The 25,520-nt window shown below is 40.8% G+C and overlaps 1 long non-coding RNA gene across 1 annotated transcript in view; it reads right to left on the bottom strand.

Moving 5' to 3' along the window:
• The window catches only part of LOC310714687, a 91,520-nt gene extending 68,216 nt beyond the window's left edge, over positions 1-23,304 (bottom strand). Inside the window, exon 1 of the long non-coding RNA XR_014529973.1 lies at positions 23,218-23,304. This is a non-coding gene — a long non-coding RNA (uncharacterized lncRNA). The remainder of the gene's footprint in view (positions 1-23,217) is intronic.
• Positions 23,305-25,520: the final 2,216 nt, after the last annotated feature.

Here is a 25,520-nt window from a genome sequence, read left to right as displayed (position 1 = left end):
AGAACCATTCAAGACTAACACTCCCAACCTGAAATCCCTCCACATTTTAAAGCAGTGCTGGCGCAATACATTCTATTGCCTTTCCTCCTCTATTTCCTGCATGTGTACATCACCAGACATGACCTACACATGGGCAGAAGATGCAGATATTACTTCAAGCATCAGGAGAGTAAAAAAGGTGAAGGCTTTTCCATTTATATTCTCACCATGGCTACAAGCTTAGAGGTCATGTGAAAAAGTCTGTGCTGAATCACTTTATCAACTCATAAAGTAAGGATCCAGTCTGAAAGAGTGTGTGTGTGTGTGTGTGTGTGTGTGTGTGTGTGTGTGTATGCAAACCCAGAGGCAAATGAATGCAAGTATGCACATCCACATTCCCACAATGCTTTGCAATTTTATTTTTAAGAGATCTTCATGAAAATTGCATCAGTTTTTAAGAAGACCAAATTGGCCTCTACAGCCATAGTTGGTGATGGTGCACTTTTCCACTGTTGTTCGTGACAGGCAGATGCCAACAACAACCATTTTAAAACAAATTTCTTCTAGTACAGTGGTGCCTCGGGTTACATACGCTTCAGGTTACATACGCTTCAGGTTACAGACTCCACTAACCCAGAAATAGTGCTTCAGGTTAAGAACTTTGCTTCAGGTTGAGAACAGAAATCGTGCTCCAGCGGCGCGGCAGCAGCAGGAGGCCCCATTAGCTAAAGTGGTGCTTCAGGTTAAGGACAGTTTCAGGTTAAGCACAGACCTCCAGAACGAATTAAGTACTTAACTCAAGGTACCACTGTATACAAATGTTTGCATGCAATTTCCTCAAATATACACAATTTTGCAAAGCAATTGTCCCTAATATAGTACATTTTTGTATCCCATATTCATGAACATATGGATTTTAAGGCACACTTTACCATAATATATGCATTTCTGGATTGTTGGCTGAAGAACTGCATTGCAAAATTCAGAGAAGTGCAAATTTGGAAGAGTGGCTATGTTTCCAGTTGACCACCAAGTCCAGTATGTACAAAACACAAGTCCTATATTGTCAGTGCCGTAGTACATTATTTTCTAATTTCTTCATCTTCTCTTGTATTTTTCTGTTTGTCATATTGCTTAGAAGAGTGGCATGAAATAATCTTCTAAGTGTCTAATGAAGATGATTGGGTTGGCAAACAAAAGCACCTGGCACTGATGGATGCTGGCACAGGCAGACAAGGGGGTAAGCCATAAATAAATTCTACCTGTTGAATAGTCATTGTGATCTCTACTTAGTTTGTTTCTTTTCAAATTAGAGAAGTTCTTAATGTCTTGTTCTATCTTTTGCATGAGTTTGTCATAATGAAGCTTGTTCAGCTTAGCTTTAGTACATTCTTTCACTTCCTCAATACAGTGGTACCTTGGGTTACAGACGCTTCAGGTTACAGACTCTGCTAACCCAGAAATAGTACCTTGGGTTAAGAACTTTGCTCCAGGATGAGAACAGAAATCACGTGGTGGCGGTGCGGTGGCAGCGGGAGGCCCTATTAGCTAAAGTGGTACCTCAGGTTAAGAACAGTTTCAGGTTAAGAACGAACCTCCAGAATGAATTAAGTTCTGAACTCGAGGTACCACTGTATCTTATTAATCTTAACTAAAGTGACTATAGATTGTTCTATTATTAACAACATTAAATCACTGGAACATTTGTTGAGAATAGACTCCCATTTTTCCATGAATCCTTTGTCCTCTTTGAATAGAGTAGGTGCCTTCGGGATGCATAACCCTCTAGAAATCAAATTATTCTTAACATACTCTGAAAGTGAGGTGGTCAGCTGGAAAGCTACATTTTAATATATTATGTCACGATGTTGATTTTGGCTCGTAACACACACACACACACACACACACACACAATTTTGAAAAGTAGTTTCGAGTAAATAGATTTGCAATTATTACTATATGGCCTATTACGTTTATGTGTTTTTTTCAATTGGATTTGCATAATATAGGCATTCTGGTGGTTTTTGGTTTCATATTTTTTCAGCAAGTGCAAACAAAGGAAACTTCCCTTTAAATGCAAACCTAATTGAATTCATCCCCTATCCCCAGACTGTGGTTTCCAAAACACATACAAGTGCAAAATAGAGAGCGAACCCTTTGATTCATCTAACTCTAACCTCAATAGGTGCATCACTATTTCATCACAAAAGAAGAAGTACAAAACCAAAGCAAACCAATGTCAGAGAGGAGAATCTGACGAGAAGTTCAGAATCTAAATAAGGAGAGGCGAGAAAGGGTTGTATGAAAGCAGAACATTTGATGAAAACAGCATCCTCCATATTTGGATGGGAGGCAAATAAATGTGTTTCCTCTACAGGAAAGGAAAGTGAGAGCATGACATGAAAGAGTGATCAGGACTCCCCCAGAGCTACTGTGATTCAGTTGAGAAAACGATAATAGTAGTGAAAAGTTTTATGAGAGGAAAAAACTATAAAGATCACAAAGCTTTTAAAGAGCATTGAATATGTTGCTTTATAGTTTTTTCTCTTTTTGATTTTGAAGAAAGCAAAAGGCAGATCCATTATAGGCTAAAGAAAGCAAAAGACTGATCCATTATAGGCTTTCTGATCATCCACTTACTAGAGAGTAGTTTTTTAAATGGATGTTAGTAAACAGAAGAGCTTCCAAGTGAGAATGTCTACTTTCTTTTACAGGCTGCAAGGACAAACAACACAGAGCCAGTCATCAAGATATTGCTTTTAATGTTTAAAATAGTCTTAAAGACTTTATCTGCAGCATATTGTTGCCTTGCTCTGTACAATCCAGCAGCAAGAGTTTGTTGTTGCACTGTATCAGAAGAGTTTGTAATTGCGCAAGTATACCTAAATCATAGCTTTTTTATGGAAAAAAACTCTGATCCTTTGATGAATATAAATGCTTAAAAAAAAAAAAAACTTTAAAGGTGACCCAAGGTAAAAAGATACTTGGTTCCAGAAAGTGGTAATATCTGCAGAATACCATCTTAAGGTCTTAGTTCATTCTTTGAAAGGTTTTCCTTTTTTGGATCCTAAAAGCTTTTTTATATATAGTTCCAAAAATTGATTCAATATGATAGACTGGTTTAACAAATGTCACTTGCAAATTATATGAAGTCATAATACTGTTAGTGGGAGGAAGGTGAGGTGCGTGGCTGGTGTTTGTTTCCTAAGTTCATTTTTATGTCTGCATATTACAGGTATATATGCAACCTTGGTGTATGTGTCTTTAAGTTACAAGTGGAAGAAGCAGTTGTTGACTGCAGCTGCTGGTTATATAATAATAATAATTTTATTATTTATACCCCACCCATCTGGCTAGATTGCCCTAGCCACTCTGGGCAGCTTCCAACACATATAAAAACATAATAAAACACCAAACATTAAAAACTTCCTAATACAGGGCTGCCTTCTAAAAGTTATTATTTATCTCCTTGACATCTGATGGGAAGGTGTTCCATAGGGGGGTGCCACTGCCAAGGATGTCCTCTGCCTGGTTCCCTGTAACTTCACTTCTCACAGTGAGGTAACCACCAGAAGGCCCTTGGAATTGGACCTCGGTATCTGGACTGGATGATGGGAGTGGAGACGCTCCTTCAGGATCTACCTCTGCTACAGTTATTATCATCCTTGACCATTGGCTTTACTGGCTGAAGCTGATGGGAGCTGGTATTGACATTTGGAGAACACCATGTTTGCTATCCAGAAGAGTAAAGAAGAATGGGATCATACCTGTTCATGGTCCTTGACTATCTTGAATCATGTGTACACATGTAGGCTCTTTTCACACCTCAATATTGTGTAAGAGACAAGGCCAGAATCCACAGGTGTTTGTAGCACTATTCACCTGCACACGTGCACATACATTCAATTTGTGAAAAGGCTTTTGCTGAGTTTATCACAATAGAAAGCTTCACACATTGGCAAGGACTGATGCAACAGTCATCATGAGAATAATAACAATTGGGAGACCTTGAGCAATCTTGGAATGTTAGAATAAGGCAATGTAGATTGAGAAACATGGCAAAGTTTTCATTATTTAAAAAATGCAGGGGAAAAGGATAATTTATTAAATTGGATGGAAGTAGAAAAGGGAACAAAAGGTGCAAAATATTAGTGTTGAGTGGTCTATTAAAGATTTGCATTAACAGAATTGAATTATTTGATATATCCCCCATTGTGTTTTGTAAGAGGGATTATTCACATGTTGTATAAAAATCATGAGCAGGAACTAAAAGGGGCTTATGACTGAGCAGAAGGCACTTTTGCATGTAAAAAAAAAGTATCTGGATTTGTACTTATTCCCTTCAAGCTGAAGTCACCCCCCTAAAACCCCCCACTTATATACCAATCCATGGAGTTCCCCATTTATCACTTGTTACTTTGGGATAAAACAGTGAAAGGGAAATAGAAAATCTCCACTGGTGAATTGAACTATGCTTTGGGTCTGCTTTGGGTCACCCAAATTCATGGATGAGAAGGCCATCAGTGGCTACTAACACTGGTCAATATATTCTACCTCCACCATCAAAGACAGTCTCTGACTACCACTTTCTGGGAGTCACAAGTTGGGAGAGTGCTGTTATATATCTGGGTGGCCACTGCGGGAATAGGATGCTGGACTAGATGGGCCAATGGCCTGATTCAGCAGACTTTTCTGTATGTTCTATATGTTGGGATACACTGATAAGAAAAAGTGATTATAGGGCAGGGGTGGATAATCTCCATTCCCCCAGATAATTATGGACTCAACTCCTATCCTGGCAAATGGTCAAGTATGACAAGAGCTGGAGTCCAGCAACATTTGGAACATCATGGGTTCCCCATGGATGTTATGAGAAAATTTGCTGAAGGGGAGTGCAAGCTTCCTTGAAAAGCCTTCCCTCTAGATAGGCATAGGTGGAAGTTCCATGGAGTATTCATTCCTCTTAAGCCACTTCAGCGTCGCAAGGTAGAAAAATAAATTCAAAAGTTACTTTAAACTCTTTAGAGCATTACAAAACTGTTATTTCTGACATCTGATCGCCTGAGTTCAGTGCTGAACCTGCTTTGGCTTATCGAAATTACAATCTTCTCTGGACTGTTCTCCGGTAGGCTGCAGCAGCTCGGAGGTGAAACATAGCAGTGACCACTGTCAGGCTTAGCAATTTGCCGTGCTATAGAAATGTCTATCATGGGAATGTTTTTCTATATCTCTTTTACTCTTTTCCTCCATTCGGTCCTGCTCCATCTCTGACAGCTCTGTTGTCATGGGCGCTGTGGGAACATCACCATTCTGTGGTTCTTTTTTTATCACTGTCAATGCTGTCACATTTGAAGATCAGAAGCTCTGTAACCATATCTTCTATGGCAGTTTTACTAGATGAGATATCTTTCAGAGAGGAGGGGGCTGCCTCAGAATTATTGGATTCTTCTTTTGTAGATTCTTTAAGAAAATGGTGAGCTCAGTGTTCTACTGGAACCTTTGTGTTTGTCTACTTCCTAAATTCTGATATACTTTTAATGCATTATATTAAGGTTCTTGTCAGTGGGAGTCTTAATGTTCCCTATTGGACATTTAGATTTTCCAGTTAGGGTTTTTCTTTAAGTTGGCATAATGCTTACCCCCTGTTTTCTATTCATTTTCTATACCTTTCAACAATAGGAGCTGAAATCACTAGGAGATAATCCCGCCAGGTTTCTATTACATATTCTATTTGGTACTTCTCACTTGCATTTACAAATGACAGCGTCTTGGGTAGTAGGATGGAGAAAATATACACATTTGAATTGCGTATGTCTCTTTCAAGATGTGTGTATTTGTGTGTTCATTGTATATTGAGAATTCAAGAGTGAGGTATTTCAGCTCCTGTTCTTTTTAAAGAGAAGTGTCCTTTATTTTAGTCTTTATAGTTCAGATCCTGTGGAGATGATCACTTTTGTTCAGGAGCCCATTGCTAAACTTTTATTTTTGTAATTTTATCTATTCTTCTCTGAAAGAATTTCTCTCTTCAACTTTGCTCATTTTGCGTTGTCTTTTCTTCCCCTAATGTCCCAGCCTCCCTCTAATCTGGGCTGGTACAGAATTTTCTTTTCTTTTCCAGCAGCAAACATCATTTTCTTAATATGTACTTATTTGTCAGAAATCATATTTGCTTTTTCAGTGAGAGAACAGTACAACCTGCATTTCCCTTGCAGCCCCTTCATTACTCACTTCTTATTCTGTGCCCATGGTTATGAATCTATGGATGATGATGATGATGATGATGATGATTTCTTCAATTTATATACTGCCCCCCCCATCCAAAGTTTCCAGGGTGGTATATAACACTGAGAACATAGTTTATGTAGCATAAAACACACAACAACAACAACAACAACAGAATCACAATAGCAGTTCCCTCACTCCATTTAATGTGTCATGCCCACTGCCATGTGCTGACCTCAATGCATTGCGTGTCAAGGCCCCCAAGCCAGCCCCTGTTAGAATAAAAATTCACACTGACACAGATTTTGGTTTAAGGTTGATGGGCAAAAATTTAGGCCACAACATTATTGATTACAGCAAATGTGAGCGGTATTAGCTTAGGCATTGGCAAAGGACTATATCAGACTCCTGCCCCCTTTGCAGGAAGTCAATAAGGATAAACCACCCAAAGAGGAAGCCACATCAGGGGAACCCACCTGTAGCTCTCCTCGGTGTTCCCAGAGGCCTCGCATGGCCCTAGTCCCTCAAGCGGACTTCGGACAGGATCCAGGCACCGGATTCCTTTAACGGAATACCCTTGGTCAATGGAGGGACAGGCAATGACTGACCTCGCCTCCCCCACAAATCAATGAGCCAATGCCTAACCGCCAAACCTTACAAAGTTGTGACGATTCCTAAGAGGTAGGTGAAAACCAAGTGGCCAGTGCCAATCGGAAAAATTCCTACCCAGCCCCTGGCCCAAGACAGGTGACCAACCAAAGTCCAAGCAAGGTAAGAGGACACCTAAATTAAAGGGCGTGTGGGTGGGTGTTCGGCAGCGTGAAGCAGGTACCCTCCCCCCCCATGATCTCCATACACAAAAGTGAGTGGCCAAGAGGCCTGGGTGAATGTGGTGCCACCCTGGCGTGAAGGCATTACTCCACCGATGCTAGGGGAGGAGGAACTGGGTTGAGGGCCTGCCTGCAACCAGGACCATCTTTTCAGATGATCCCATTTAACAGGAAGGTCAGAACAGAGGCTATACATATGCATACATATGTATGTGTGTAAAGTAAGGTTACCAGATTCTTTTCAATGAATCTGGGGACACTTTTCAACTTCAATAGATTTTGTATGGGGACTGATTTGTAAATCTGGGGACTTTCCCCGGGAAATAGGGACGTCTGGTAACCTTAGTGTAAAGACCTCTACAAGCAGTCAGGGACTACACATATTGCATGACTGCAAATTGTGCCTACTTTCCAATAAATTAATAATTGAATGATCAGGACTAGGGATGGAAGGATTGGTTAATTTCAGTTCTCTTGGTTTCTTCTTTCAGTTCTCTCAGTTTCTTATTTTTCCCAACTTTAAATTCAGTTCTCTGCGTAATAAAGCAATTTTCAATTTGTCGGAGGAGGAGTAAAAAGGGGAAAGTATTTCACCCATGCCACCACTACTTCCTTCTGTTGGATGGGGAGTGGGGAGTTCAGGGGGAACTGTGGGGGACAGCTTTGGTTGAACTTGAAAAACATGCCCCTTTTGTGCATGTAGTAAAGTAAGGGTAGCCAACATAGTGCCCTCCAGATATTGCTGAAGTATAACTCCCATTAGCCCAAACAAGCGTGACTAAAGATCACAAAAATTAAATGGCTTATATTTCATACCCTCCAACATTTCTAAGATGAAAATAGGAACACTCTATTCTACATCAGCATCACTGCTTGAGAATTTCCTCCTGGTCAAGTACAAAAGTTATTAGAGGAAATACACAGAACTGCAGTATTTTAAGCACAGAAGTCTTTGAATTTATGTATAGCATTTAGGGAAGCCTGAGGGGGAAAAGAAAACCCCAGATCAATAAGTACAGTGTGTGTGTGTGTGTGTGTGTGTGTGTGTGTGTGAGAGAGAGAGAGAGAGAGAGAGAGAGAGAGAGAGAGAGAGACTATATGATGTCATAATGTTTTTATGGGTATTTTGGAAACATGGTAACTTTGAACAACCATTATTGTTGTAATTGTGCAGGTACATGGCATGCAGTATCCCAATGTTTATATAGGAGACTGTGACATATAAACTTTTGAGTTCAGGGAAACACAAACTTCTCTTTTTTGGTGTTTCAAGCTTCTGAGCATGTTAGGAATGTGTAAACAACAGCAGCACCCCAGTGGTGAATGCTGGATGGTTCAGCTGCACAGGAACCCCTCCTCCCCCAGGTATCCCTGGGACTCTGCTTCACCCAAATGCACAAAATGGGGAGACTCATCAGATTTCAGAAGGTGCCACCAATTCTGCACATGGGAGAAATCAGTGTCTTTTTCCTGTCCACATGACAAGCCAAGAAGGAAGGAGAACCCTTCCCCATTTTTCAAATCCCCCTTCCTATCTAGGAATCTAGTCTGGTTCATTTGAAGCTAAAGGGGCAAGGGGCAGGATCAGATATCTCTGTATCTCTCTCAAAGCAGGAGCCAGAGAGGAAATGCCCACAATACACACACAGGTGACAGTGACCCAGCGACACTTCAGTTCCTAGACGAAACTAGCAATGAAAGGCAGTGCAGCAATGCAAAGAATCTGGGCAGGGACTTAAGAGGTTTGGATACAGAGCAGACCCTCCCTGTTGTGTGTGATGTTGCTGAGCAGTTCATAAGAGCATGCAAATGAGGATCCAAAGGCCAGAAAATGGAAGGAGCAAAGAATGGAAAGGCAGAAAGAGATTTGAATATTTTTGAGGTGGGGGAAGGAAAGGCTTGCATTTGGGAATTCAGGACTATGCATGACAAAGTGAGACGCCATGATGGCTTAAGAGTTTTTGTGAAGGTGCTGGCGTGTTCATTGATATTTATGATTATGCCTTAAGAAAACTCAAAGAAGCCTATTCTTCTGCGTCATAGTAATACCACAGACTGTACCTGGTCATTTTTAGCCACCAACATCTTCTTTTATTTACTCTGTCAACAGGATTTTATGCAAGGTGATGGAGCTGATGGGAGCTGTAATAACCTCTAGAGGGCACCACATTGGCTGCCCCTGCACTGAAGAAACCACAAGCATTAAGAACTGTTAACAAAACCTTTGGGTATAAAAAAAATCAAGAAATTAATGTGCCATATATTCAGGAAAACTATCTTTGAGAAATAAAATGAGGGTTATGTGGATTTCATTATTTTGGCAATTGACAAAAAGACAGCAATCCCCGGGAAAGACTAGCTTAGTGCAGATTTTAGCCATCTTGGCCTGTCTCAAAGATGCAATAATTCCCTTTTCTTCAAAAATTCCCTTCACTGATTTTATAATTGATTATATGAGTCCCTCTGAAAATGAAGAGATGCAATTTACTCTAAAGTGGCACATATCATCTTGAAATATTTTTTCTTGGAAGATTGGCTTCAGCCAGTTACTATCACTTCAGACTATTATATATTTTACCCCCAAAATTATTTTAAACTGGCACTTTCAATATTAAAAATCAGTGAAGCAGGAAGCTAACATGGTTCTTAGTCAACATGTTTCAGTTCTGATGTTCACCATCACAAATATAATAGGAGCGTTAATGAGGGAATGCTTCAGCTCTGCTGCTTTTGTGGCTTTGAGATAAATCACCTGAAGTTTACCTCTAGGAAGCTTTTGGACTGCATTTAATCTCTAGGTTCCCTTGGAGACCATTTTCCGGTCTATACTGCCTCTTTTATTTAAGAGAGTAAGAAGAATAAGAAAAGTATGATTTCAGTTTGGAAGCAGGGATCCTCTTCACTATACTTGTTCAAAAGCATTGCAGCACCTTAGGCAATACCATGACTTGCCAAACATTTAAGGCTGGTACCTAATTCTCCAAAATGTGTTTTTGTAACCTAGTGCTAAAGTACATGTAGTATTTAATGTCTCTTTGCATTTAAGTTCTTGTGATTTTTTCCTTCTTCTTTTTAAATGCAAATAGCATTAGTGAAGGTCGTGATAATTATTGGAATAGAAGCAGGGATGGAACATGAAATGTAACCCTTTCATTCTCAGCTATGATGCTGACTCTAAATGTAGTATGTGCTTTGGGTTACAAAGAGTGGTTTGAGGATTCTTGGAGTTGTGTGTACATCTGTGTGTGAGAGAGAGAAATAGGATAAATAGATATGTTATTTTATTTCTTTTTTATGTTTATTACATTTATATCCCATTAATCCTCCTTGTTGTTGTTTAGTCGTTTTGTCGTGTCCAGCTCTTCGTGACCCCATGGACCAGAGCATGCCAGGCACTCCTGTCTTCCACTGCCTCCCGCAGTTTGGTCAAACTCATGCTTCAAGAACACTGTCCAACCATCTCGTCCTCTGCTGTCTCCTCCTTGTGCCCTCAATTTTTCCCAGCATCAGGGTCTTTTCCAGGGAGTCTTCTCTTCTCATGAGGTGGCCAAAGTATTAGAGGCTCAGCTTCGGGATCTGTCCTTCCAGTGAGCACTCAGGGCTGATTTCCTTCAGAATGGATAGGTTTGATCTTCTTGCAGTCCATGGGACTCTCAAGAGTCTCCTCCAGCACCATAATTCAAAAGCATCAATTATTCGGTGATCAGCCTTCTTTATGGTCCAGCTCTCACTTCCATTAATCCTCCTAAAGGAGTCTAAGTGATAGAATCATGGAACTGTGAGTTGGAGTGGACCCAACGGATCATCTCATTTAACCCCCTGCAATACAGGAATCACAGCTAAAGAATGACTGACAAATTGCCATCTATCCACTGCTGAAAAACCTCTAGTGAAGGAGAGTCTACCACCTTCTGAGGTAAGAAAAGACACAAATAATGAAACAACGAAAACATCTAAAAACATTTCCATACAGATGCAGGCTGGGAAGCATCTCTACTTAAGGCTTGTTGGTCTTTAGTAGTACCAAAAAGACAACAGAGATGGCACCTAATATTTCACAGGAGGGAATTCCAAAGGATAGTTACCACAACAGTAAGGGGCCCAGTTTATATACTGTACATTGCACACATCCTGATAATATGGGTATGAGCAGGAGACCCTCACACACCTACTCTGTATCTCATCTACCTTAGTGGAGTTAGGAACTACAGTACAAAAGAACCTACAGGAAACAGCTACGTGATAGAGAACACAATTCACGAATAATTCTAAATGTTAGTTTAAAACAAGCAGAAACTTGACCAGCATTTTGATGAAGGCATGAATATACTTCCACTTCAAGATGAAAGGAGCCAGACGACAAATTTGTTGCAGAACCAAATTTTACATCATTAAGAATTCACTACCGTGGAACCTCGGGTTACATACTGTCCTCTTTACGAACGCTTCGGGTTACGAACTCCGCTAACTCGGAAGTAGGTGTTCCGGGTAGTGAACTTTGCCCCAGGATGCGAGCAGAAGTCATGCAGTGGTGGCAAGGAGGCAGTGGGAGGCCCCATTAGCAAAAGAGCACCTCAGATTAAGAACGGTTTCGGGTTAAGAACAGACCTCCAGAACGAATTAAGTTCATAAACGGAGGTACCACTGTAGTTGCTTACAAGGATCATTTATCTTTGAAGATTACGTTATCTGCATGTCATTGCATTTCTTTGGAGATCTTTATAGATATTACAGAATCAGCCACCGTTCTAATTTTTACATGATTACTTATTCTGGAATAAATGAAGAAATGCAAAGGGTATAATGTAACATTGATTTATCCTCCCCCTTCTCATTTCCAAAAGTTAAAAAAGCATGTCATGGTTTGTGTTTGGAAGATTGTAGTGGGAAGAGCCATTTTAAATTCTACATAACCAGGATTAAGAGGACTTTTATTAAATTTTCCTCTTTTATTTCTTTATAAAGCAAATACATACAAGACACATAATTAATATCAAGAGATCTACAGTATATGCTGTCACCAATAAGTCCAAATCATAATTGGAATCAAGTCTACATGCCTACACAACATTAAAAAGGAGATAAAATATTTTTTTCAAATGTGTTCCATGAGGGGTAATAGATGAGTCTATGAATGTGATGGGTCTTCAAACATCTCCAGACTTTAATAGATAAGTAACATTCTTGCTCAAATAGTACTTCTAATTATTCTTTAAACGGTTCACATCTATGACTAATTTGCCTGTAATACATCTCTGCCAATCAAATTGCAGGCTTTCTGATCACAGCTTGAGAACCTGTCAAATATTTGAGGATCCACCCACATAGATTTCCAGAGCCACATTAATTATTTTACTACCTTCCCACATACTGCCAATGACTTTGCAACTGATTGGCATTAAGGAAAGTGATTATAATTGTTTTGTTTTTATATATTTTGTATAAACAAATTGTACACTATTTAGCATTGATTATAGAGAGTGCCTTATATTATTTGGAAAAGAAGAACACGTGATATGAGAGAGAGAGAGAGAGAGAGAGAGAGAGAGAGAGAGAGAGAGAGTCTTTTCTTTCAACCTGGGGTCAGGCACAGGATTCCTCCACAAGGAATGTGTGGTCTGTGGGTGGCATGTGAAGCACATGCATTGAGGTTGGGGTGAGACAACAAGGCCCCTGGGAAATGATTCCCCACCACCACCACCTGATTCAAAAGCTAGAATCTGGCTGGGACATGCATTTGTGCTCCAACAATTCTGCTCTGATTCTAGGTTATACATTTCCAAGAACTTTCCTGACTCTTCACTCAAAATGAATAGGTGTTTAAAACACTAAAATACTTCTTACTTGGTTACTTTTTCAAATTCAGAATTTTATGTAGACATACAGGGCCGTCTTTAGCATATGTGCCGCTGGGGTACAAAGATCCACCCAGCGTCCTCCTGGGGGGGGGGGGCAGGTCAAAGTTGTTGAGGTTCCTCTAGGGGCGCAAGTCTAAGTTGTAGAGCTTTTAAGGAGGGGAACAGTGGAAACCGCTAACGTGAACAAATCTAAAGTGGCAGCAGTAACTCCGTCTTCCGTTTTTGAGATAATGCGAAAATGAAAGACACCACTAGGGGGTGGCGCCGGATATATTGATTCTGCAGCTCTTCCGCAAAAGAGAACATAAATGGCCCGGCGATAGACCATGACTGACACCATTCACCTGCGGTGAACCAGTTAGACATCCTTGAGGTAGATATCTAAGAGTTAGGCGGCTTCAGCGATGGGTGCCTGGCGCCCCCCAGAATTCAGCGCTCGGGTGCCCTGCACCCCCAGGTAAAGACGGCCTTGTGTCTACATATGATGTTTCTTTATAATCTGCTCTTTTGTTGCAAGTTTTTTCCAACTTGCATTCCATGATGCTTCCAGATTTTGACATTTGTCTTGTGTATTGTAAACTACAGGCTCAGTTCTGCCCCTCGTTTCAGAGGTTTTCTGCCCAATATTTTAAATAAGAGATATGACTAAGTAAGTGAGGACAAAAACTGCACCTTGGAGTCCAAAATTCCCTTTTAGGCTGTTTTGATCCTGGTTTCTATTGTGCTAAATGGAGCAGGAAGCATCATACTGCAGAGACACAACACTAATGATGCTCTCCCTTTAGCTTCTTTCCCCTAATTTATGCAGTATTTTGCTTTCTTTTCTAGCAGCAGATGTTTTTACAATTTTATGAGCCTTGACTTCAATGAAACAACAGATATTTACATTGAGCCTCTGCACTGATTTTATATTTTATATTATATTTATTTATCTGTCTTAACTAGGGCTGCAAACTTAATCTGCTTAATTAGTAGAATAACCAAATAAGGGTTCAGTTGATTAACTGATGGATGTGATCAGTGATAGCAGTTTTAATGGACAGAGTGATGGGTTAAGGCATACATGTTCATATTTTAGGATCCTCAGTTGCAATGCGATAGTCTAATTGGGAATGAAAAGCAATATATTAAAGATGGTGTTTCCTGCTAACAACGAGTGGATTTGTTCTGCTAGAGTTGAGCTGAAAGTTATTTGTTGAACCTTTTTGGCTCAGGTCTATAGAACTGGGACTAGGGGCTGGCCCAAAACATGTTTCTGCCTGAGGTGAAACAGAAAATGGTACCCTTCTCCCTGCCTTGCCACCTGACTAGGACACTGAACAGTCATCAGGTAGGTAAGTGGATTTCTGTGAAGGCATCCTACAGCTATTCTTTTGAACTTCTCTTATAGAAGAGACACCTTTCTCCATAGCACAAGCGGCCAGACTTCAGATGCAGCAGTGACACCACTGCTTCATTCAGCCCCTCTGATCCTGGCTGAGAGTTAGGATTGCTTCCTTGGTGACTTGCTCCCAGATGTTCATAGACTCCAGCTCCCATCAGCCCCAACCAGCAAAGCCAATGCTCAGGGATGATGATGTTTGTAGTCCAGCAACATCTGGAGGCATCACATTGGTTACCCCTGGCTAATCTAATGTGTGCCTCAGCTTGGCTTTCAAGCCAGCTTCCAGTCAAGTTGAAAACTTTAAAATGTATCAATAATTTAACCATTTTGATGGTAATTGCGACCTTTAAGGATTTATATGTGATGTGACAGTACTCATTGTAGTGGCAACTCTATGCCTCAGTCTCTCTCTCTCTGCTCTTCATGGCCAGGGGTGTACAAGGGGAGAGGCAGAGAGGCGGGCCACCCCGGCACCACTCTGGGGTGTGTGTGACAAGATGGCCCGCTACCCCCCCAGCTGTAGAGCGGCCAAAGGCGCGCATGCAGTTAGTATGGGCGCTGCTCGCATGGCGTCCGTACGGGCTGCTGCTCTCGCATGCCGTCCATACAGCATCCATGTGGGCTGCCTCTCACACAGCGGCCATATGGGCTGCCGCACGTGTGCAGTCTGTATGGGATGCTGCGCATGCACAGTCCATACGGACATCATGCATGCGCTTTTAGATGGTTCACCCCACCCCTCGGCATCCCACCCTGGGTGCTGGAGAAGATTCCTCCACCACTGTTCATGGCAGCCATTTTGTGCTGACACCAATGACACTTTTATCAATATATGAATAGCAGCACCTCAATATATTAGTTCCAGCCCCCCAAAAGCACAGATAATCACAACAAGAATACTAGAGGAGCAGTGTAAATTTCTCTTTAAAAAGGAGTCTGTATTCTTCCTTCTTCTCTTTAACTGTTCTCTCACTGAGAACAGAACTGTAAACAAAGCATGTTCACATTTTATTTGACAGAAGTAAGTGTGTAAACATGGCCTCAGGTTCTATTTTTTGCATGCCTATTATTTTCCTTCAAAAGAAAGGGAGAATAATTTGGGGGAAAGGGTAAAAAGATCTAAATGAAACAAAGCTTTGCCCATATGAAAGGATGTGTAAAAGATGAGCAAATGCAGGGCATGTGTGCATAAAAAGACGAACTAAACCTGACTGTAAACAGAATGAGAAGGTAATCTGAAGAATGCAGAAAATATCTGAGTCATGTGGAATGTGAATTTACAGAATTGTGATACTGTAAAAAAATAAAAATAAACCCAGTATCTCAGTACCTCAAAGTGATGACAAACCTAGAAAAGATCTTAAAAAGCAGAGACATCACCTTGCCAACAAAGGTCCGTATAGTTAAAGCTATGGTTTTCCCAGTAGTGATGTATGGAAGTGAGAGCTGGGCCATAAAGAAGAATGATCGCCAAAGAATTGATGCTTTTGAATTATGGTGATGGAGGAGATTCTTGAGAATCCAATGGACTGCAAGAAGATCAAACCCATTCATTCTGAAGGAAATCAGCCCTGAGTGCTCACAGATCCTGAAGCTGAGGCTCCAATACTTTGGCCACCTCATGAGAATAGAAGACTCCCTGGAACTCCCTGATGTTGGGAACTCCCTGATGTAGGGAAAGACTGAGGGAACAAGGAGAAGGGGACGACAGAGGACGAGATGGTTGGACAGTGTTTTCAAAGCTACCAACATGAGTATGACCAAGCTGCGGGAGGCAGTGGAAGACAGGAGTGCCTGGCGTGCTCTGGTCCATGGGGTCACGAAGAGTCAGACATGACAAAACAACTAAACAACAACAACAACACAGTGTTGGATTTAGGTTATGTCATGGACTGGCTGGATGTGGAGGAGTAATGGGAGGTACCACCTGGTGAACCCCCAAAACACTCCCCAGGGGAAGAGGTGTCAGAGCCAAGGAATTGGAGGTGGGATGACAATTTGTGGTCAGAGGGAGAAGAGGGGGCAGAGGGGGAGGCAGAGTTGTCAGAAGCTGAAGAAGCCACAGGGATTTATCTGTATGATTGTTACTAGTTGCCCTGGTCTCCTTCAGGAGGAAAGGCAGGATATCATTAACTACGACTATTTTTTGTTAGTCAAGAATGAACAGGAATGGAGGCAATTAGGAAGAGCAAGACAAAAGATAGGAGCAAGGGGGTATTTCTGCCAAGGCTAGCATGGGAAGGTTTCTAAGCAGATACATTCTTTGCTTATAGGGCTGCTGCACATTCAGTGTCATGAATATCATCTTTTGAACTGTTTACAGGGCACAAAGTCAATGCTAGTCTTCCTGTCAGTCTAGCGCTCACCCAAGTATACAAATCTTCTGATATGGCACTTCATAAACACATTTAAGACAAACAAAACTAATATGAATAGCATGTAGAACATAAAATAACAACTATAATTCATGAATTATTTTGAATCCTAGATTGATTTGATTTGAAATTATTCCATCTCATTTGAATGTATGCTACAAATCAGTAAAAGGCTTTCTAGGATCTATCATTTGCAAAATGTAGACACCCTGAGGGATCAGTTATCCTCAAGAATGGAACACCTCATGAAGGACCAGCAAAGAGCAGATTAAGAGGCTGCTTGCCTTTATTTTGGAGCAGAAAGCTGAGGGCCCTGACAACACTGATGAAGAAGGACAAGACAAAGTTCCAGAAGCAATGCTGGCTTCCAGTCCTTCAAATGATTATCTGACCAGGAGGAAGAAGAATACAACAAAAGTGGCAGAAAGATGAGGCTGTTGTAACTAACTATTGATCCCAGTTTACCACCCTTTTGTTCTTGATTTGAAAAAGAGAGGTGCTTTGAATCTTTAAAGCTGTAGTCTATTCAATTCTATCTAGTTCTTTTCAGATGGCTCTCACTAGTAGACCATGATAGAATGGAGAAACAGGAAAGCCAAGGAAAGAAAATGGAACAGAGATGGAGATATACATTGTATATGAATAAAGAAACAGTTGATTTCCATTACTTGCCTGTTGTGTCCTCCTTACCAGTCAGAAGAAAACCTGTAAATATTGAGCTAACTGCAAATATACCAGTGAGAATTTCCCAATTTCTAGTTTTAATGTTGTTCAAGGAACTAACTACAAGCTTGGAGCCTAGCGTTTATATTAATGTTACTGCATTTGCCTCTTAGAGATGCATGTAAGTTGAGGATGAGGAGGATACATGAAACTGAATGTATTAAAAATGTATTTTAATTTCTATGCGATGCTTATTACAAGTAATCTGATGTCACTGACAGTTCCCAGGAGACTGCTTTCCAAGATCCCCAATTGACAGGCCAATGAGCTTTGGTAAACAGCAATAATAAAAAACAAATAATTTGCACTAGGATAGCAATTATAAAGCATTTAAAAACTGCATTAACACAGTATTAACTTTTTATCACTTGAAAATGTGATGGTAGCATGGTATCAATAGGGGGCTTTGTTTGTTTTTAGTTTTGTTTGTTTTGCTCAGGGGATGAATTTCTTCCTAAATCAGACAGACAATATTAGCAAACTAATATCTTCCCAGTATGGTGGAAATTGAGTGAAAATTAATGAAGATAATAAGCTTTACTCATATTGTTTCATTACTGTCATAGTTGTATCTACCATAGACCTTCTTTAGCTTATCATCTGTCAGAGCCACGCTGGGGCAATAGTTTGCTATGCCTGTATTTTGACCCAGAGGGTACTATCTGTTTCAGGGATCCTGGGGTCACTGGTTTCAGCTTGGAAAGCAGCAGAGCAATGAGCAGAAATAATTGCTTTGTTGACCAGGCAAATGTGTAAGGCCTGGCTACTTCAATTTAACAGAGGTGGGCCATTTTGTGTGTGTTATTTTTCAGCAATTCAAAGCAGCAGGGGGAGTAGGGAGAAAAGAAACTGGACACAGAATGAATGTGGAGAAATATTGCAGATTGGAGGTACTGAATAAAGTTTCAATTACCTTGCTGCAGGAATCACCAACATGGTGCCCAGTGGCACCAATGTGCCCACCAGCACTTCTTATGGTGCCGACAAAGGTCCCATTACATATATCTTAAAAACCACAATATATGATAAAATGCTCTTCCTGTTCAGTTTCTGTTATCATTAGCTTAACTGCTCCTACATTGAAAAAATCCTCTTAAACACACACACACACACATTTCACTGGATGCCAGGACTGGACACCCACCCTCTAACCCATTCTGAACAGAGGAGAAATGCAAAGACCTTCTGCCTGTGAGTACAACTACTAGTGTTTAATGGAACAACTCATGGGAGGCATGCTTGCACCCTCCCCAGCCTCTTCTGTGGCAGCCATTTTGTGTTATTCCAGATGCTCCCTTGGGAGCCATTTTGTGACAGCAGTTTTGAACCACAGCAGTTTTGGAAAAGCTTTGCATTGCTGCCTGCAGTAGATGTGAGACACATAAGAATCTTCTAGCCTTGTTGGATTTCATGCTGGGGACAGAACATGCAAAAGTTCCCAGGATAAGGCTACAAGGCATCATGGTTACGCTTTGCCTATGTCAAAGGCAGTAATGCTTCTGAATACTAGTTGTGGTAAACCACAAGAGGGCAGAAGACTCTTGTGCTAAGGTATATTTGCAAGGATACTTGCCCTGGACACTGGCAACCCATGCTATGCCACTGCTTTCAGTAACCATGCTTAGCCAGTGGGTGAGAGCAGAAACCAAATGTACAAGCTCCTGCTTCTAATGGGGAGCTCCTTGTGAATGAAACAACTGATTATTTGGAGTGTGTGACCAAGACGCCCAATTATCATTTGACATTGCAAGGAAATGCACCTCCTTAAAATAATAATAATAAATCCTTCTGATTTCCTTGAATGTTCTTCTTTCCAAATGTGATATACTGTACGTATATTGAAATCTGTTTTGTGCTGTCCATTTATTAAAAAGAAAGATCAGGAGATGAAGAAACTCCTTTTAAGACATTGCATTACATGTTTAATGCATCAGTTTGAATATTGTGGCAGAACAGCAGCATTTTTTGACTTCATCGGCTTTTTCCCCAGGATGCTTTGAAATGCTGTTTACTATTGGCATTGGCAGAAGAACTATTCTGCTAAGTAATGCCCTGCTTTATCCAGAATTGCCAGACAGTCTGTTTCCTTCTACTAGCTACACTGTGCTGTCATTCATACCCTTCTCATAATATGCCAGTCTTTCCTCACTTTCAGTCTTGGTTTTTGTTTTGTTTTGGTTTGGTTTTTTTAACCCATGACAATATTGTGCTGAATTTTCTGTTCCTTGCACTATGGCCTCCCCAAATGTCTGTATTTCCTGTGTGAACAATTCAAGTGTAAGTGATATTACCAACTTCTTCAGCCTTCAATGAATGCTTTCAAGCCTAATGCTGATCGCTCTAGTCTTCCTCATAGCAATTTTCTTTAGAGCCAGGGGTTAGTCTGTCAGCACACACACACGCACACACACACACACACACACACACACACACCACTCTTTATTTTAAAGCCAAGTCCACAATTAATGAAAGGTAAATTTTCCCCCCCACACTCTCCCTCAAAACAGAGAGCAAATGTGGAGAATGCCCTCCAAATATTCTCTCCGATTTAACAAAAAGGGAGGAAAAGGGGTGACAGCTCACAATGTCCTGGAACAATGCTGGAAAATGAGTGAAAAGGAACGGAATATAGGAACTTGCATTATAGTGAGTCAGATCACTGGTCCATCTAGCTCAGTATTATCTACATTGCCTGGCAGTGGCTCTACAGGATTTCATGTAGGGTCCTTTCACAGCCACAGCTGGAGACTCAAGGGATTGATGCCAGGACATTTTGGAAGTAGTACAACAGCAGGGATCATTCCCATTGCAGCTTATGTGTTAATTCTGTTGCCATTGAGTCAGCTAGCAAAGAAGGTGGGGTGGAGGCATTGCTTAGCAATTGGTGAAGGTAGCATTATCTTTAGTGAGTTTGCACATGCTCTGATGAGCTGTATTTATTCTGCTCACTTACTAAAGTGTTATCAGGATTTATTCTTCTCTCTGGACAACGTCTGCATTATTTGGGTGACTTTGCTGACATTATGCTGACACCTTGCACTATGGCCTCCCCAAATGTCTGTATTTCCTGTGTGAACAAATGTCTCCCCAAATGTCTGTATTTCCTGTGTGAATTTTGGGTGACTTTGCTCATACCAAGAACTAACTTAGTTGGTCTTTAAGGTGCTACTGGAAGGAATTTTTTTATTTTGACTATGGCAGACCAACACGGCTACCTATCTGTTTGCTGACACTGTGTGCCAGCCAAATTCTCCACCTCTGAACTATGGCCCTTCCCATAGAGGATGGGAGGGGTATTGTGCATGAACTAGGGAAGCAGACAGATGTGATACTAGCTGTTTGATCACAATAACTATTGCTTTGGGGCAATACTTCTGTCATTGGCCCCATCTGCCAATAAATGTATATAAGGGGGGATTTCTTATTCAAAATATTGCAAGGTTCCTGGATGCCAGTTTTAGGCATTCCACTACCCAGTCATTCAGCAACTCTTAGAGAGTTAGATTCCCAAGCCTGTAAAATCAGTTGCTTAGCAACTCACACCACACATCATATCCAGAAAGCTAGTTCTGCTATTCAGTAGTTTTCAGAACTGCAAAAGATACTTCAGATGTGAAGGAGTAGAAGTGCAGGTTTAATGTTTGTGCGTCTTTTCCATGGTTCTCTGGGAATGGCAGATGCTGAACCTAAGTGTTTAAGGAATATGTTTCTGATATTGTATGTCAGGAAATGGCAACTCATGTGTATGGAGAGATAAAAGGGGGGCGCAGACTTCACTTATACAAAACTTTATTTGTACTTGAAGCATTCTGTACTTCATGTTTTGAACTTACTCCCCCCCCCCATCTATTGTCTGAAATAAAATTCACTTGTCATTTTTCTAACTTTGCTTCTCTAGGATGTCCAAAATTGGCTTATATTTTGTGGCAAGTGATATCCCAAAAAGTGGTTTTACATTTTTTGTCTGAATTATTGTTTTTGCGAAGGAAATAAAACAAAGGAATATGGACTTGAGGAAAGTCAATCTAGATTTCATGTTACTGAATATCACATTTTCTAATACTGGACCTTAGATGTTCTCGGATAAGGTTTGATGATACACGACTATGTATTCATTGGAAATGGAATATAATGTACTAAATATGTGAAATAGCTTGAACTTATTTCAGAATTTATTTGCAAATATGTTACCGTAATTTTCGCTCCAAAACACGCACTTTTTTGCTCCTAGAAAGTAAGGGAAAATGCCTGTGCGTGTTACGGAGCGAATGCACGGATCAGAGCCATGGCTGCCGTCAGTCAAGCAAAGCGGGAGCCGCTTACACACTCTACGAGGCTCTCACTTTGCTTGCTTTAAAGCGACCTGGAGCCGGGAAGGAGGGAGGGAAGGAGAGCCATGGCAGCAAAGCGGACACGGAGGAGGGACAGACGCTAGCAAAGGTCTGCGCGCTCTCTAAACAGAGCAATGAGGCTGCAGAGGGACGGCAGGAAAGATAAAATTTAAGCAACCAGCAGTAAAATAAAACCAACCTCAAGCTCTGAGCCATGAGCGCAGTGAAAACCAGGAAGTAAAAAAAGAAAAGGCTGGGGAGGGATGAGGGAGAGGGGAAAACTTCACAAATCCCCCGCGTCTCAGCTGATCCGCTGGGATGGAGCAGCTTGTTTTCAGGCGGGATAGATTTGAGCATTGTCTGGGTCCTAGTGCCCCTACCGCTTTTTTGTTCTCCATTCTTTTGCTGCTGGTGGCTGCTTATCACTCAGTCTGCAAGGAGGAGCGCTTTTACACAGCTAATGGCAAATCCCCTGCAATCCAAGTCCTCCTCACTTGCTCAAATCTATTCTGCCTCAAAACAAGGAGCAGAAGGAAAAGGCTGCAAACTGTTAAATGGAAAAAACCCCAGGCACAGGGCAAATACCTTAAGTATACCTTTAAAGCAATAGTGCTCTTTCCCTCCCTCCTCCCCACTCAGCTCACCATAAAGCTCCTTCGCCACACACCCCACGCTGCTCCTTGTCCCTTGAATGCTTTTCCTTCCTTCCCCACTTAAAACGTGGTTACAAAGCATGGATCCACATGGATCCTCAGGATTTTTGCATTGGGCTACCCCAAACTCACCGTCAGATCACATGTCTGTGGCCACAGCATGAACCATAAAAATCATACATCCACTGTTTCGTTTAGAATATTTTTTTCTTGTTTTCCTCCTCTAAAAACTAAGTGCGTGTTATGGTTGGGAGCGTGTTATAGAGCGAAAAATACGGTACTTGATAATTAAAACAAACACAAAGTTATTAAAAAGAACTTTTCAGTTTTATGTAAATAAACCCCTATAAGTTCTGTAAGCCCTCTGTTATCATAGATGGGCCAAAGTTAGGTCCAGCTCTACCACTAGGCAAAATGAGGCAGCCACCTCAGGTGGCAAATGTGAGATGGGCAGAAGACAATGGTGATGAGGTGATGGAGAACAGAGCTGCTGCTGTGGAGTTAGGCACTGTTCATTTACTTGTGTTGAAGTAAGATTCAACTACAAATCTGGTCAGCTTTCATCATCCATCTCAGGAATCAAAGTATGTTGGGGAAGCCTTAGCTGAAATTCAATTCAATGTGTGTATAGCATCTGGCTGCTCTAGGGAACCTGGGGTTTGAATTTCCCTCCATCACCACCCCATGCTCAAACAGTTATGCTGTGTTATTGCCAATAATTTCACTGGCAGTATTCATCCACAGCAGTGCACAGCTGGATGTAGGCAGAAACTGAGCACATAACACCAGTTTACTCACAGATTTCATCATCTAGCTTGGGATATGCATGCAGATGCCTATTTTAACACCTGTGTGCCCTTACCTGGAAGGTATCCTTCTCAGTAGATTCTTTAATATTTTCACTTTAATATATTTTCATTAAGCAGCACTTCCATAGTCAGTGGCAAGCTGAGAATAAAAAAGAAATACTTTTGTCTAAATTGTAAATGGAGCCATTTCCCTCTCTTGCTTTCTCTCTTTCTCCCCACCCCTTCTCATTTTCTGTAGGAAAAAAATAAGTCTTGAGAGTTTTAATACCAAAATGAATAAATTATTCACTTGACATCAAATTTTTGTGGGCCACTGAGTTCACTATTATTATCCGCTTTAAAACAAAACAAAAAACCCACCATAGTATTTAGAGCAAGGAGTTTGGCAGCACAGTTAACATGTGGTAGAAACAAAGCATCATGAATTTAGATATAACATGTCAAAAGAAATGCCAAAAAATAAAATGAACTTAGTTTCTAATTCTTCTAAAAACAAGTAATCATAGTTGTCAGCCAATGTACTTCCTTTGTATCAGAAATCTAGATTTGTTTAGATAGTTTACTGTGTGGGGTTTTTCCTATACAGATATGTACCACTAGAGGCCATCCTACTCCTCCTTAAATAGGTAAATATGCAAATACCAAATTTTACAGTTGATGTGACTCCTTAAATAGGTAAATATGCAAATATCAAATTTTACAGTTGATGTGATTATCTTATAAACGTGAAGCATAAAAACCTACACCTAGACTACTGTCAAGGTGCATAATATGTGCCTTTTGTCAAAATCTTTTTGTGGATACACCACCATAGCAACTATCCACTTTAAACATTGCTTTCAGGATTATTGTCTTAAGGTGTTTCCTTCTGAGGAAGTTCCTGCCTGCATTCCAACAGTTTTCCACTGAAGAATGTACACTGGGTGTGAGTTTTCCAATGAACTGAAATACAAACAGCAGGTCTTGTTCTCCAGGAAGAGATGCAAGGCAATCAAGACAGGAAATATATTCATTTGTCAATGGGATATATAATTCCTTTTCCTTATTTACATCTTGTAAATCTTTCATCTTAATAACAGCACTATCCCCATTTCACTTTTGTCTCGCTTTCTTCATACCTGAATTTAGTCCTGAAATTATAGTTGTGTTCTGAGGTGCCAACTTGAATGAAATCGGGGGGGGGGGGGGGGGAGAGAGAGAGACCAAGTAAGCAGACCCCTCAAATATTTTAGGGGGGTGGGGTGAAAGGACTTTGGCCCCAATGAGTTGGCTCCTATTGTTGTGTTTCTGTTGGGAAAACACCACATTGCATAGGTGATATTCAATCTAAGAGAAGACCCATTGTTTCAATAGGTCTGTTCTGAGCATGGGTAATAATGGCTCTTAGTTTTAAAATGCTGGGGTTTTTTTACATCAGTACTTATACAATAGGGACGTGGGTGGTGCTGTGGGTTAAACCACAGAGCCTAGGACTTGCTGATCAGAAGGTCGGCGGTTCGAATCCCCGTGACAGGGTGAGCTCCCATTGCTCGATCCCTGCTCCTGCCAACCAAGCAGTTCGAAAGCACATCAAAGTGCAAGTAGATAAATAGGTACTGCTCCGGCAGGAAGGTAAGCAGCTTTTCCGTGCGCTGCTCTGGTTCGCCAGAAGCGGCTTAGTCAAGCTGTACGCCGCTCCCTTGGCCAATAAAGTGAGATGAGTCGGTCGCGACTGGACCTAATGGTCAGGAGTCCCTTTACCTTTTTTACTTATACAATACTCCCATGAGGAAAATGCTCTTATTGCAAATGAAGCAGTACAAGGCAATGTCTTGAAAACCCATGATGCCAGATCGTATCTGGTGAAAAATGCTTGGACCTTTTTAAAAAAAGTTTTTTATTATATTCAGTGATCTCAAAAGTGAAGTACACAGAAATGATAGATTATGAGATATTGTACAAACAGTGCTCTCCTTTACTTGTGTAAAGGCCACCAGAAGTTCATATGAAATAAGCCTGAATCAAAAGATTCTAAGCTATTGCCTACTCATGCTGTGAAATATGAAATGAGACATGTTATAAATACACAAACACAGATAAAGTGCTTGAAATCACACAGAATATTTTGTGTGTGTGTGTGTGTGTGTGTGTGTGTGTGTGTGGAATTTCACAACCAATGTTGAAAGAAAACCCACTACAACCAAGTCATCCGTCGAAACATTGTATCTTTAATTTGTGAAACTCAAGAGTGCCAAACATCTCCATGAAGGTTGTGTTGTGTACACACATGGATAAATATGTCCATCTCAGTTTATTTCCTTTTTTCATTTTTTTTATTCAGTCTTAAATTTAGCTCTGCACATTTTCCACTGCAATT

This window comes from Podarcis liolepis (assembly GCF_965112155.1).
Source record: "Podarcis liolepis genome assembly, chromosome: 9".
Taxonomy (NCBI): Eukaryota; Metazoa; Chordata; class Lepidosauria; order Squamata; family Lacertidae; genus Podarcis; species Podarcis liolepis.
Note: the sequence above shows the minus strand (reverse complement) of the source record. Positions and strands in the feature narration are given on the sequence as shown.